Source organism: Nanorana parkeri, unplaced genomic scaffold (assembly GCF_000935625.1).
Source record: "Nanorana parkeri isolate BGI_ZX_2015 unplaced genomic scaffold, ASM93562v1 scaffold747, whole genome shotgun sequence".
NCBI classification, from domain to species: Eukaryota; Metazoa; Chordata; class Amphibia; order Anura; family Dicroglossidae; genus Nanorana; species Nanorana parkeri.
In genome coordinates, this window is record NW_017307015.1 from 232,715 (window position 1) to 248,935 (window position 16,221).

Sequence of the window (16,221 nt, forward strand, 5' to 3'; positions counted from 1 at the left end):
TCTGTAACTGTATACAATGTGCCATAATTTACTGTCAAATGTAAATAAAAAAACACTTTCACCTTCATTTCAGGAGCTCAGTTCATTCTATCAACCTCCCCTCCCCCTGCCTTCCCAGCACTGATTTGTATCTTACAGCCTTCCAATCTCTCTTATGTAAAACTAGAGTAGGTTCACAGAAAGAGGGGGAGCACAGAATGCTGAGACTTATAGGTCTTTAGCTCTTCTCTTGAGAAATTTCAGGATGGATTGCTCCACAGTGTCTGCAGTTATAGAGGTCAGTGAAGGCATGTTGTAAAGCTTATTTACTTCCTTTAAGAATATGTAAACATTTAAATGTCCAGAGCCTAGTCACAATTTTCCTCAGGGCATTATTGACTAGATTGTACTTATGTTACTAAACTACAGAGAGCACAGCCCGTTTGCTATAAAGTACACAAAACTGCACTTAACTCCATTTCGGCATTTGAGAAAAAAAAATCCTTATAATTGAATCCACCTTGTAAAGTGTTAACTTTCTATGAATGGTTTTTAGCATACATCATGCTTGGTAAGTATAAGTTGTTTCCATATTTACATCTAAACAAAACAAAAAAACACAAATTCTGCCACTAATGCAGATTATTGTTTATTTTATGTCATGTTGATTTAGTTCTCAAATTTTTTTTGCTTTCCACTTTGACTCTTTAACTATTTTGGCTGTTAAAGATGATGATGATGACGATGATGACGATGATGACGATGATGATGACGATGAATACAAAGATGGTTCTCTGTGCCACTACTGCTCATTCTGCAAGGTAAAGTGTCTAATTTGCATATATAAGGCCAGGCCAACTGGACTTCAAAAGACAATAATTACTAATTGGAACTGCAGGCATATACAGTATATAAAAAATACCCTTTATTTCCATTGTGTATTTATTTAAAAAATATATTTAATGTCTTGTAATTCCTGCTCAGCCAATCTCAGGCTGAGAATGATCAGAAATGCACTGTGAACCAATCAAGCCGTAATATGGAGAGTGGTGGCTCTACCCACCTCGCCTGCAGATCATGTCAAACACAAGTCCGAGGACAGGCCACAAAGGTGGTCACACCTTAACACGTGGGCAGCACATTGACAGATGTAAATGGTAATTGGAAAATGCTAAGTATAAATATTTACTTACTCAAATTCGCTGACCAACTGCATCTGCATGCAGAATGTCTGTTGAAATGCATTAAAGCAAATTGTATTATGGTTTTTTTTCATTGTCTTTTATGCAACAGCACTAAAGTCAGATAACAAAATCAAATACTGAATATAGTATTAGAATTCTGAGAGAACATGTCAGAATACTGACATAATAATATGACAGTTGTGCAGTCACATGCATCGTTGACATTCTTGAATTACTGACTAGAAATAAGCATGTGGCAAGTTAGGTCAGAGTGAAGCCAAATGGGTGACCTACATGTACAGATGTCAATAGAAAAGATTGGCAGCCAGGCTCTTAGCATTTTCAGAGGAAAAGGTCACCAATGGCAGCCTGCATTTTATTCTCATCACAGACTTTCTTTAAATCATCTATGTCTGTCAAGTACAACAATGCGGTACATCTGTATGCATTAGGTTTTAGGCCTGTAGGTTTGCTGTTACAGTCATGATGGGGTGTGGTTCTCCCTATGGAATTTTACCATATATTGAGAGATCAGGAGGTGCAGGAACACCCATTGTATAGCAAGAGGTGAGACAACTCAGCTCACCAGCCTCCACCTATAAATGAAATGTATTTTTCAGTAAAACCTGATGCATAGTCACCTGTCTGTCTGAACACTTGTGTGCATGCAAATGTTACCTTTATCCATTGACAATTACATCAAGAGCTGCTTTGAAACAGACAGTTCAGAACACAAAAATACAAGTTACTTTTACTAAGTTCAGATTGAAAGATTTCTGCAACTTAGTAGGAAGTACTACATTAGAGTAAGGCATACAGGGCATAAAGGAGATGCTCTACTACACTATACATTATTGTTGTCATCCTATCATGTCTTATACATAAGTAGCTAAAAATAAGTGCCTAGGCAAAGTTACAATGGTAGGGAGAGTGGGAGGTGGGTGGAGTAGTACGGGGAGGTCCTCAATAGTGTAGTGATGTTTATTTACTGTGCAATAAACTGGCTGGTCCAATAAGCTGAACTGCAAATAATGATGGCAGGAGTATGCAACTAGCAAGAATGGCAGGAATGCAAATATTTGGCTAGCAGAACAGATTCCATTAATATTTTCCAACCTTGTAGTTAGGTGTTTGGAGTGTTGGGCAGAGTTCCACTAAGTTTTAAGAAACTAGTTCCGAAGAAAGTGTACAGTAACCAATTGAATTCCTGATACCAGAGGCGTAACTAGAACCCTCAGGGCCCCGGTGCAAGAAACCATTAAGGGGCCCCCAACCCCCCACCGCCATGGTACAGTGTGGTTAACAGGAAGGCTGCTGAGGCCCCAGCAAGCGCTGGACCTCAGGCAGCTGCTTCAGTTTAAAAATGTAGTGCTAGTGTTCTGTCGAGAACGCTGACCCAGTATCTGCGCTTGCACACAGACGGGATTAACAAGGAAACAGGCATTTATTTACAAAGTGTTAGTGTGTAATTGTTAATTGTGACCGTTAATAATATGCCATGCATGGCAGTAAACAATGAATGGCATATTATTAACGGTCACAATTAATGATTTAAACAAAATACTTTGTCAAGAAATCCCTGTTTCCTCGATAATACTGGTCTGTGCGCAAGCGCAGATGCTGAGGTCAGCAAATTCGACTACGTCGGCGTTCTCGACAGAACACTGGTATCTGCGTTTAGTATCGAGATATTTTCACGAGTATGAGTACTTGTGAAAATGCCCGGTATTGGCACTGACTGGCGCATCCCCACTTAAAAGTATAATGCATTGCTGGGACTTGCAGTCCTGCATAGTTGGTGCCTCTCCAGCCCAGCTGCCCGTACATGCTGCGTGTGACAGAGCAGCGGGGAAGGAGCGGCACTATCTGGGGGGGGGGGCCTCTTCTTCTTCTCTGCCCCCCCCCCAACCGGCGGAACGCCAGGGCCCAATCGCAATTGCGACCGCTGCGACCCTCTGGTTGTTCTTGATAAGTAGTGCTTCTTTGGTGACCGTGTTGACCAATGAGTGCTTGCCATTGTGGGGCAAAATGCAAAAATACAGAGCACAGGGCTGTGCTGCCATGCATGGGACATAATGCAGCGGCACCAGTGGAGGGGAAGAAGTATTCTACCAAAGGTAAGTATAGCGGGGGAGAGGGGGTAATTTCATTTTCTTTTTTGGGTGTAAAAAAGGGAGCAAAAAAAAAAAAGGGATTGTGTGTTGGGACAGACTGCTGCATACTTGCATTATGTAATAGAGTGGAATATAATGTATATGGGGAGCTCAACTTGAATAGAACACAACAGTGTAGGATGTGATCTGCATGCAGTCCAGTGTATCTTAAAGTAATGTTTTTTTTCACCCTCAGCACTGCGGTGACTGTGAGAAGTGTCCCTGTGAAGAGAATGATAAGAGTGAGCACTGTAAAAACTGTGAGGTGAGTCTTTTCTAAATTCTTGGAAGAAGACTGTATTGAGACATCATGCTAGCCTAGGCACATCTAATAGTAATGCTCTTTTGTACAGTCTTTCCCCCTATCTTTCACCCTTTGTGTCATTTGACATTAAAACTAACCCTGGAATAGGATTAGTTGCTTTCTGGTTTATTGCATAGCTACTTTTCAACCATAAAGACCATCAAAAAGAAAAGAGAGATGATTACATGTTTCTTAGCTGTAGCTATATCCTGCAATGTTTTATTTAAAGTTTGTTGAGCTGGGTGGTGTCTGCAGGGCACAGGAATTGGGTGAAGAGGGATGGATAAGTGGCCCGCAGTGCAAATAGTCTGCCTCCAGGGCTGCTCATCTGTCCCTATATGGATGTAAATGCTGGGATGTGTATACTGTGGTGAAATGTGTCAGCCTGTTATTGATTTGTATAGACTGATACCCACGGCTGTACCCAAATTTCTGTGACACCTATGCACTGCACACTTCACACTGTATGGCCCTCTGCACCCATTTAAATGAGGCTTCAGAAACTTTTTGTGCATCTTTAGACTGCCCATCTGTCGGTGTATATTGATTATACTAGTGTTTGGACACCAGGCCTGAAGGAAGTAAACAACTCTGACTCCAAATGCTCATGTGAACTGACAACAATGATATCTATAAATGTCTGTGACACTTACAAGCACCCTAAAGGTGTTAACACCGTTATTTGCAAATAACGTCTTCATAAGGACTAGTATTCTGAGCAGATGTATTAGACACAAACTTACAAACTTTGGTTAATTTTCTTTAATTTTCCATTCTCGATCCTTATCAAAAAAATTTATGGCAGGGATCCCAACCTGAAAGAAGCCATTTCAGGGAGGTGTCCTTCTCATTTCAGGGAGGTGCTCTCTATGCCCCCCCCATCCACAGAGGGGGGTTAGGGGGGCTGGGAGAGAACACCCCCCTGAAATGATGGCAGATAGCACAGGAAGCATAGCTAGATTCCTATTGGCTATTGCACTTTGCAATAGCCAATAGCAAACTAGCTATTGCACTCGCCCTCTGCTACTTTCAATCACCAGAAGAGGACCTGATAGAAAAATTCAGGTCCCCCTCTGCTGATTGACAGCAGCAGTGGGCGGGTACATTACCTAGTTTGCTATTGGCTATTGCAAAGTGCAATAGCCAATAGGAATCTAGCTATGGATTCGTATGCCTTTTTGTTTCTTTTCTGACTGACGGTCGGGCCGCGGCTCCCGATGTCAGAAAAGAAAAAAAAAAACGATCGCAGGGAAAGGTTTATCTGCTCGATCGAGCAGATAAACCTTTCCGGGAGGAAGTGTTTCTCTCCCGGGCGGCCGGGAGCCGCTATCCAATAGCGGGAGACTCCCGGAGCGTCCGGGAGAGTTGGGATGTCTGTTATGGGCGTACTGTATCTCTGTGTAGAAGAGTCCACAGATTCTCTGGTGGCTTATTCAGCAAGAAACCATGTCCTCTTGTCTCTTGTTGGTAGTCTGTTCACATAAATAATGGATGTGCCGATAATGAAGGCATCATGCATATTATTCTTAAGACTTTAATAGTTCAGTTATTTGCTGTGGGTGGGTTCACTGCGAGACAAAAGCACTAATTGGCTGATTAATCCTGAGCCTGAATGCCTCTGTCTCATACAAAACCTGCCCTCAAATGTGTTAGATAATCTGAAATGTCAGAAAAGCAAAAGCCAGTCTGACCTCGGGGAAACATGTTAAACAGGTAAACATTTCTTACCTTTGAGGTTAAGGTCTGAGCACAGAAAGAAAAAAAAGCATATTCAGATATTCAGTACATATCTGCAATGCATGCACATTTACTATGTTTTGTCTTTTTGAAAATGCTGTTAAAAAAAAGTTAAGAAAACCTCCTAATCCTGACAGAAATCCAGTGAGCCCTTAACTCCCTGTTTAAGCTGACAACTTTGCTTCTGCTGCACTGTAATCCCAAGCATTGTTATTAGCCTTGCTTGAGATTTCCTTTCCTGGGTGTCAAAACACCTCCCCATTATTTATTGATTTATTAATTACAGGTATTTATATAGTGCAGACAATTTATGGAGCGCTTTACACATTCACATTAGTGAATGAAACATAGATTCCCTGTCTTCTTTCTGTAAATAACAGTTGCCTAGCTTTCATGCTAGACCACTAGCTTTATTACTTTCAGGGCTACTCATCAGAAAGTGAAAGGAAATTTAGAAATCCTTATTTGCATACTTGTTTATGGTGAAATGACAGCCAATAACCCAATATAGGAGTAAGAAGTGCCAGGAAATGTCTAAAGGCATACCTTCCTGAATAATCACTGTACCCTTTATTTACACTAGGTTATTGATGCACTTTGAGGGGCTCCATGGCCAGATTTGTCACTTGCTGCGCATCCTTAAAGAGATCTAATTTACCTATCAAAATTTCCAAACATTGAAAAAACCCAGGAAATATTCTCCTGTATGAAAAATCTTGTTTAGAGGTTTTGTTCCGAGTGTAAGGCCATTTTCCCCATAGGGTCAGATTTGGCAGTCACTTTTCCAGAGATTTTAGGGTTCTTCGCAGTTACAAGTGGTACGGGACGTGAACTTACGACTCATAAAATACCCTATGACCACAGGCACAGTTATTGAAGGGGTGCTCTTTCCCTCAGGGCAAGCTTCCACAATCAATAGGCTGGATTCTTCTGGTTCCCCCAATAGTTACCACACAGGAATCCTCTTTCTTAAGTAACCCGGGCAAAGCTCATAAGTGTGCAATCTGACACAAACTTTTACTTTTTCTAGGACACAGGGTAGACATCAGGCACACCACCCCTCACTACATAGATAGTGCTTACCTCCCCCTTCATTTCTCCAGCCCATATAAGAAGAAAGTAAATTTAGGTGCAGTTAAAGACATTAAAACCTTACTCCAGAAGGAGAAAAAACACAACAGCCTTTCCTGTATCAAACTGATACAGGAAAGGCTTTTTCAGCACAGTGGTACAGTCAGCAAGGTCCATGCATGATGGCAAACATGTTTTCTCTTTAAAGGGTAACTCTGGTGCTCAATTAGCCCCAAAGAAGTGCAAACATACTCTCCCAAGGTAACTCTTTCTCTCATATGGAGGACATCTTCTCCCAAGTGGGTACTCACAGAGCATGGCACAATTCCAATTACTAGCCCATTTCTCCAGTCATTACAAAATATTTCTCTGCTCAATCCATGGGCGAACTCTCAACCAAGGTCCACCCAACTGCCTTTTTATAGCCTATCCTCCAAGTCCTAGAGTGACTGGCCCATTAAACGACAACCAAAAGCCTGAGATCTTCTCTAAAAGGGCCGTAAATTTAGATCCAGCTCCACCTATCACACTTACTATCACTTCAGAATGACAGCCATGCACCTAGATTTTTCCGGAGATGTGAGCATTGGTATCCCCCATGTATCTCTCATAACAGAGTTTTGTTTAACCTCAAAGACCTTTGAAATGTGATTCTTGCCTTTTCAGTGCAATCAGTTTTCCACTGTGAATCCCTGCAATCCTTAACTGAGATCTTACAACATTCCTGATATGTAATATATAATACACTGATATATATGTTTATACTGGTTAATTTCTTATTAACAAAGAAGGTAATGATTTGTTTTTTTACTTCCATGAACTGTGCAAACTGCTTTTTTCCATGCATAAGCTATAGTTTGTTTTGAAGCCAATATAGTGTATGTTTTTAATTTATATAAGAATTTAATGACTAGGGAAGATTTTAAATGAAGTAAAGTCAGCCAAATTTAAGAATTTAAATTATAAATAGACTATATAGTAGTTTAAAGACATTGGTCCAATATATCCATACCATAGGACAGTTCAACTATATTTGAAGTACATCTCCCACAGTGTTGCCACCTCCGAGACATTTTTTTCAGTGTGTAGAGTGGAGATGCGCAACTCATGGGTAAGGCTGATTCCATTGTGCTAAAGTTGACACAAAGCTATAAAGGACCAAGTCTGTTGCCATTCCCCTTGGTTTTATTAGAACCCATTTTTTCCCCATTTAGAAACATAAGCATGATTTGTATGGGTAATGGGTTAAGAGTAGAATATACAATGCATATAATCAAACCCTGAATGTACATGTCAAAAAAATTATTAATGAAAGCGACACTGATGCCTTGGAGTTTCCACTGATGCATAAGTGAGAACTAAGGTGGTTTTTTTATATTAGAGGAATAAAACCCATCTGGTCTCCTGGTTCAGTTAGATTCAAATTTATATTTGCTGCTATTACTTCTAAGATGGTGAAATCTGTTTCCATGTTTATTACCATTGTCTGTATACATTTTGGAAGTGAGATATTTTGAGATAGGTCATCTGCAAATGTCTGTAGAATTGAAGGGGGATGTTATAGCATTTGGTTAGTAGGAAACATTTTGTGGTTTTAGATGGGTCAATAGAAAGAGATGTCATTGGTTTTGGGGGCGTTTGAGAGCTAAGTTGGTTTTCCAGCACTGGCCTAGTGCTGCCACAGCTAGTGTCATATTTTATTATTTCTGCTGTTTCAGTTACACTGCATATGTATTACATTGCATTTCATTGTGGTGTGCTGTATTCCTAGCTACTAGTGGTATATTAGCATTGTTACAGCCTAATCTGTGTATACTTTGGTATCTTCCATTCACCCCTGCTGTTTTCTGTACATTGGTGCAGTGTTCTGTTAGACCTTCCCATCCTCCCTTTTCACATTCTCTTTCTGTATCATCCCTCACTGAGGTAAGAGGGTCTCTATTTAACGTGTTAATGGCAAAGATGAGTATGTCTTTTCACTCTAAGAATGACAAGGAATCACATCCTCTGCACTGAGAAGGCTGAATAAACTACTGTACATTGGATTCTACTCTGATTCTTCTTATCAAGTTGAACACTATCTGTAAATATCACCAAGTCAGTAGGTTGTCATACTATCCATACAGATGAGTCTCAGGAAGGTATGTGCAAATACATAAAGCGGTGGTTGTAACAGAATAACTAGGTTTGTTCACTTTTGGTGGCATAGCTCGATGTTTGCATTATAAAAGCTGTGGCTTTTTCAAGTGCGCACGCCTTTGCAGATAGATAAATCTAGGGTTGGCTTAGGTACATTACGGAAAGTTAAATTCCATTATGTGGTGTCAGTCTTTAAAAGTCAAGAGGAGCACTAAGCTGTACCGCAACTCTAGTGGTTAATATGGTAATATGCATTAACCCACAACAATCAATTAGAAATTGTCTTTCTGTGATCATCTGTTTTAAACTAATGACAAGTGAGTACCCACTGGCTGTTGGGGTTTAATTCAGTTTGCATTATCATTGCTCTTTGCATTGTTTTATTAGGTGGTCTATAAGCAATGGAAAAAAATTATACCTGCATAAGTGTTGAACGTTTTGCAGTGACAAATGTAGTAAATCATCTTCTTTTTGCAGTACTGCAAGTTTTGCTACGTGTGTCCAGTTATATGTGAGACAGCCTGCAAGCCCGGTAAGTCACAAGAACATTTACATGATATTATCTACATGATTTTGCAGTTCTGTAGGAAAGTGCTTGTATTCAACAGAATAAGCAAAACACTGTGGGCCCATAATGTGCAGTAAACACAAGTTACCACAGCACTTAGTAGCACATGTTACATGCAATGGTGCACCATGGTGCAGTTAATATTGAATGACACCCCAACATACCTCCACAACACGTGCACTGTAAAGCACCACAGCACATCACAATGCATGGTTTCCTGTGTGGTGCACTGTGAAAAATACAGCATGCACTATTTTCTTATTTGCAGAAAAACTAGCCTCAATGCATGAAAATACTGTACATGTGAATGGTGCCCTATAAGAAACATTTCTTGCTGCCTATAGTAACCAAATAGCTTTCATTAACGTAGTTCAAGGGTTCAAAATGTTTAGTGGTGATGATAACATCAGCACTAAACTTATTACTGTAAACTCCCTAAAAAGACTAGAGGACACCACCTAAAGTTGGTGGAGAAAAAATTTAAGCACAAAGGGCGTAGGGGCTTCTTTTCAGTTAGAACAGTTACATTTTGGAACTCTCTGCCACAAGCAGTGGTATCAGCAGAGAACATTGACTTATTCAAAAATTAATTAGATACCGTCCTGAGAGAACATAATATACAGGGGTACAGGTACTCTTAACTACTAGTTCACACAGGGACTCATATACAAAAGCACCCACAACTCACACACAGACACACAAAGGTTGAACTTGATGGACATGTGTCTTTTTTCAACATCACATACTATGTAACAAAAAGATATTCCTATTGCACACTTTAGACAAATCACCCTTTAAGGCAGACCTGTGCTTTGCCTTGCAGGGCAAAGTAAAATGTTCTCTCAATTGCCCACCCCTCCTGCTGCTTATACTTGCCTTCAGCAGTGGTGGAAATATCAGCTGTGTAGATACTGCCCCTGCCTTTATTTGGCCCCAGAACCTCAATTATCAGGAGTGCGTTCAGTGACTGATCTGAGTTCAAAGTCTATGGTCTGCATGTCCAGAAAATCTCTTTTTTTTTTTTCAGTTGAATAACCACAGACTACCAATTAATGGGGGCCCAATTCCCACCAACACCAATGAAGGAGTCCTTCTTCCAATGTTACTAATGTAATAGGGCCTTTTACCACTGAACTTAAATGGTAGGGCAACCAACAAGGTAGTGGGGAAATTAGTACTTATCTCCAATGTGACGGGGCATATACACTGACTACCAATGTAACAGATGCATTTTCAATAACCAAACATGTAACAAGGGAATTAATAGTAACTACCAATTTAACAAGGACATATAGACTAACCACAAATGTAATGGGGGCATATACACTGACTACTAATACAACAGATGCATTTACACCAACCACCAATATAATGAGGGAATTTATACTGACCAATCTGAGGCAGAATTTACACTAACCACCAATGAAAGGGGGAATTCACACTAACTAACAATGTAACAGGGACCTTTTAAACCCTTTTACATTGGTGGTCAGTGTAGAAATACACTTTTACAAGAATTTCTATGGGCATTAGCAGGGGTGTGCTGGGGAACGTTAATTAAGGGAAAGGTCATAATTTGCTGAATGAAATTGAAAAGAGCATTCCTATGGAGGTGGCTGAATACAGAGCTGGGTTAAAGTCAAACAGGGTCCGAGGCATGCTCTAGACCTGCCACCTATGCATCAATATAAAACAGAGACATGTGCCTTTTATGGAGACATCAGGGATCTATTACTCCCCAATCTGCACCTTACTCGGCCGCTAAAGTGCTCAGATCTAAGAAGCTATATAGCCACCCAAACCACTACTGCGTAGTACAGAAAGGTCAGCTGCTAATATTAAACAGCTTTTCTATATCTGTGGCGCCCCGGCGCCCACCGTGCTCTGGGCACATGCCTAGGTCACCTTGTGGGTGACCTGGTCTTGGCCAAATATGAGGGAGCCTCACTTTACAGGGGTTTTTGGTGGTTGAATATGAAGGGACCCCACATAAAAGGGAATGCTGGTGGTTGAATACTGGCTAAATAATGTTTTTTATGTAAATATATTTTTCATCATAATGTGTCTTTTGTGGGTGATATAATGTGTTATTATAGTCTATATTCTTTCTGGTTGCTAAAATGTGCAATTGCTGGTTGATGGTGCAATTGCTGGTTGCTATTAATAATTAAATAATAATTGTAACATTTACATAATTTGCTGTAATGACATTATACTATATAACACATGTCAAACATGCAGTCCACTTAGGATCTTACTGCCTTCCTGTGTGTTAGCAAATACAATCGTAATGATCACGTTGAATGTCATTCATTTAAAGTTTAATAAACATATCCAGACGAGAATGAGGAGAATGAAGAAGAGTCGATGGATGTGCTTCCTAAGTCAGATGTTCTCCTGATTGCTGTTAATGGCATTACATAACTTTTCTGTAAAATTCCATGAATATACCACAATGAATGCCACCTAATTTGATGCTCCTCTGTACATCCTGAGACCTGGTTTGCTGCAGATGAGTACAGTCGTGAGGATTCCAGGGTAACGTGAAGAATGTTTACACATTGAGGTAAGCAATATGTTATTTTAAGTAAATTATGTTGTTATACAAGTACTTGTATAAGAACATACAAGTACTTGCATAAGTACTTGTATGTTCTTATACAAGTACTTGTAGCCATTTGTAGTGCAATCAAGACAGGCTTATTGTTGTGTGTAAGCTATCCCCATTCACTGAAACAAACAACAATACAAAAGTTGATCTAGCCTGCCCCCACTGTTCTAATAACTATGTTGCTGTTGCAGATTTCCCCTTTCTTCATGTTTGGTGACACCATTGTCAATAATATAGCATGCCAGAATAAATTTTTCCCCCTGAACTTCAGAGAGCAGTAACAACCCAATAAGGGTTCTACTGCTTCCATGCTCTATAGAAAAAAAGCAATAGAAAAATGTTTTGTTGAACATACCGTAAACTGCGGTCACCTAGAATACAAATGAGAATGAATATAGTGAAACTTTTGAAAACATTATTTGAAGATTTTTTCAGATTGGTTTGTGTTGTAAAATTTCCACAACCAAATTTCTAAAATATTTTCCACTTTTTTTCATCAGATTTCTGGCTACTGGAGAGTGTTTTGCTTCTCTGCATTATCAGTTTTGACTTGGCAAAATAACCATTTGCAGAGTTGTGCATGTTCGTTTATCTGAATCAAGTTGAATGACTTGGCAATGACTGTCCTAACAACTGAGTTATGGAAGGCAATCAGAAGATGTTGTGAATAGCAGCAATTTTCCAAATTGTATTGGAGGCCTGGATGGAGCACATATTCGGGTGCAGCTGCCACCTAAGAGTGACTCCAAATTCTACAACTACAAGAAGTATTTCTATTTTTCATAAACTACAATTTGTGGCCATCAATATGGGCGCTTATGGCAGTGGATCCGATTCTCTAAATTCTCTAGATTTCACTAATATTTCAGCTATGGAAAAATGATTATATAAGAGAAGATTTCATATACCCGAACGAAGATATCTGTCTAAAGGAGGCGAGCCACTGCCTGATGTATTGATTATGTATTAGTGATGATGAGGCTTTGTCCACAATCATAATGAAGCACTACTTCAAAAAAGGACCGACCACCGAAAAATGTTTTCAGCTATTGGCTAACAAAAACAAGAAAATCTGTAGAATGCACATTTGGAATTTTCTCATACAAATGTGGAATGTACAATAGCACCATCCTAATGAATCCTGTCTGTGTTATTAAAAGTGCTTGTGCTTATAACTTTGTCTGACAATTTGCAGACAACACGACATGGAGGACATTGTCTGGCCAGCAGCCGGGGAGACAGTATCCCCCATATGGGATAGAAATGCTGCCTACTTCTTGACACCTGAAGTAGAATAACTCTGACAGTATTCTAAAATATAAATCTGAAGTGTGATTGTGACCTACCATTAGTTGTATCCAAGTTGTTTGTAAATTCACAGGAATCTGGAATCAGACTGAGGGTCTGTCACTGTGTAAAGATGCAGATAGTGCCTGTTTCAACAGAAAAATGGTCCCGAAACAGGCGTGAAACTGATTGACGTTAGATGAGTGTTGCTCACAAATGAGATTATCCTCTAGTCAGCCAATGCTCCTATGTCCTGCGAGAGCAGCTTGAAGCCTGACCTATAGGGAACTGTCTGGCCTACACAGCCTACTGAATTGGACACTGTGAAAGGACAAAACTAGTCCCCATTTGAACAGAGTTGGAGACTGTGGAAAGGACAGACCTGACTGAAGAACCAGTTAAGCAGAGAGGCTGAGACTGGAGCAGCTCTGTCCAAAGTAGAAATAGACAGAGCTGTGTGACAAAATAGCCAGGAGACTGAAATTGTTAAGCTAAACAACCTCTGCATGGGCAGAACACTGTTAATTTGATGTTTGGATGAATGAAATGGGCAAAAAGCTCTAAAACGCATTCTGCTAAATGGAATGGATCCTTGTAAAACTCTGCATTTGAAGCTATATTTCACAAAATACATACATCTGCTTTCAAATAATGTTCCATCACAATAAACATTTTGTTGGGTACAAATTTACATATGTAATGTTTTTCTTTTGATTAACCAAAGTTTCTGATTCTCTATCAATAGGGTGGTTTAACTAATGATAGCATAAATAGGGAAATTTAGGCAGATGGCAAAGATGTGTAATGAGCAATTACAAAAAATAAAGCAAAGGAGCTGCATGATTTTTCCACAGAAAGAAAAACATTATTGTTTACAGCACTTGAAACCCAGACATGACTTTTTAAGTCAAACAAAAGCAAAACATACACACATAGGTTGAAGTAGATGGGCCTTGTCTTTATTCAACTTCACCTACTATGTTACTATGTAAGAGGTTGCTTTTGTCAAACAAAAGAAAAAAGGTTGTTTCTAAAATATTCTTGAAATACTTCAAAAAGAAAAAGTAGGTTGCACGCAAACTTAAGCACTCGATAAAACTGTATTGAGCCAGGGATCACTCTTTGCTTGTCTGAGTTCCTGTTGTACGCCTTTCACTCATGAATGCCTTTTCAATACGTTTTATTGCATTCCAGAGCATCATGCATTATAAGGCTCCATTCACATATATCGTTTGCATCTCCCGTGCGGTTTTCCATGCGGAAGACCGCAAGGGATGCAAACGCTATATGTGAAACAACTGCAAGGATTCCACTCGTTTGCGGCTATTATATAGCCGCGAACGTGCGTAATCTGCCGTAATATCGCGCTTGCACTATTTTGGGGACTGGTTTCGTACCGCGCGGTCCCCACAATAGTCTGAACAATGTTGTTCTTTCTGTTTAGAGTGACTATGCGCGTATTTGTACATCCCAACATGCGCGGACAGCCAATCCAGTGTGAATGGAGCCCTAAGAGGGAACACGGATGGGCAGAGATTGACCACTGAGGTTTTATCATGGGTGAAGTTTCTTCTTTTTCATGTATACTGAGATCTTGCTAAAACCATGGATGATAATCTACATTCCCTGGGGCTGATTTATGAAAGAACTGTAGGCAGTTTAGAGAATTTTCACTTAGCTTTACCTCATTTACTAAAAGAAATTTCAAACTGTTTGAAATGCTTTACTCCTTTAGCAAATCAAGCCGATTGTCTTGGACCCCATTTATATTATGGCTCCCCAACATTCCTTGCTGATGGATGTGTGTTGCAGCGCAGCACAAACTGCTAACATGTGTTGCAGTGTGGTATGCTGCCAAAAATCATATATGCCCCTTGCATTTGTGCATTTTGGAGCCTTAGGCTGCCTATTCAAATTAATGGGCTGCCTTAACTAAATAATAAAATGTGTGTGTGCTAACACCGCCTATTAGTGTGAATGGACTCTTGTATGTACACCCAAAATGGAAGCAAAGGGGTAGGCTAGAGAGAAGCATTCTCAGGTTCTTGACACCTGTACTGAGAGAAATATGGAGTCTGCCATTGCTGATCTCTTTTTACAAATACTAGATTTTACTGAGTCACTATTCTGGAAAAAGTGATTGTGAGTGAATGTAAGTTATGCAAGTGAAAATAGACAATAGTGCAATTTGCAGTTGATGTCTTGAAGACCTGAAAATAAAACATGCATATAATGCAACAATAATAACTGTGTTATATAGAGTCTATAAATATGACCTTTATGACGTCCTTTGGACATGAAAAGTAAGGTAAAGAGAAAACATATATATGCACAAGTCCAAATATCAGATACAGTCTGTGATGACCATCAGCATACAGCCCTGATTGCTTGACATTCCTTCAAGAGCATTAGGTTGCTTGTCCATGAGAGGCAAACTTGTGAAGTTCCTTAACAGTGAAAATAGGATAGTCTCTTTGGTTGATTAAACAAGTCCATCCTTAGATGTGAATGGTGCATGTTAGTACCTGAAGAATATAGCACTCATGTAATTCCAGCTGTAAAGTCTCCATGTAAAACAGGAACATTTTCAAGCTTCTGGGTGAGAAGAGTAGCTGGGGTAAGGATGGCTGTATACTCTGAATCTGTAGACACATCAATGTTGATGAATGGATTCAGCTTGGAACTTGAATTGATTTTAGCAATGTCTTTTGCAGAGAGAGCTCTTTGGCATATGTGCTAGTCCTGACAGTGAGTATCATTGGGCTTAGTGGGATAGCAGTGTGGAATATGGACTAACCTTGCAGTAGTGAGCAGGCCCGGATTCCCCACAAGGCCATCGAAGCCCGGCCTCGGGAAGGCAGGGTGCGGAGGGGCGGCAGCAATGTTGAATCCCCCGACGCCCATAACTACAAGCCGGCGGTAACTTATTTTCTACATTTAGCCCTGCTTTGGGAAAGCAAGGCTAAATGTAGTGTGAAGCCACTTGTCTGTTTCCCTCCATCCCCCTCCCGCACCTACCTTTCTCCTTGCTCCGCTGCTGAGTCTCTCACTGGCCGCCGTTGTGGTGGTAAAAATAAAAAAGGAAAAAAAAAGTAATAATAAAAGGGAAAAAAAAAACAATAAAAAAAATTAAAACTAACCCTGCCGCCCCTGCCATTCTCCATTGATGGGGGGAAGGCGGCGCATTG

General features: G+C 40.0%; 1 long non-coding RNA gene across 1 annotated transcript in view; it reads left to right on the forward strand.

Moving 5' to 3' along the window:
• The first annotated feature begins 767 nt into the window (after positions 1 to 767).
• LOC108793413 overlaps positions 768 to 16,221 on the forward strand; it is a 29,269-nt gene continuing 13,815 nt past the window's right edge. Inside the window, exons 1-3 of the long non-coding RNA XR_001941641.1 lie at positions 768 to 800; positions 3,513 to 3,581; positions 9,045 to 9,099. This is a non-coding gene — a long non-coding RNA (uncharacterized LOC108793413). The remainder of the gene's footprint in view (positions 801 to 3,512; positions 3,582 to 9,044; positions 9,100 to 16,221) is intronic.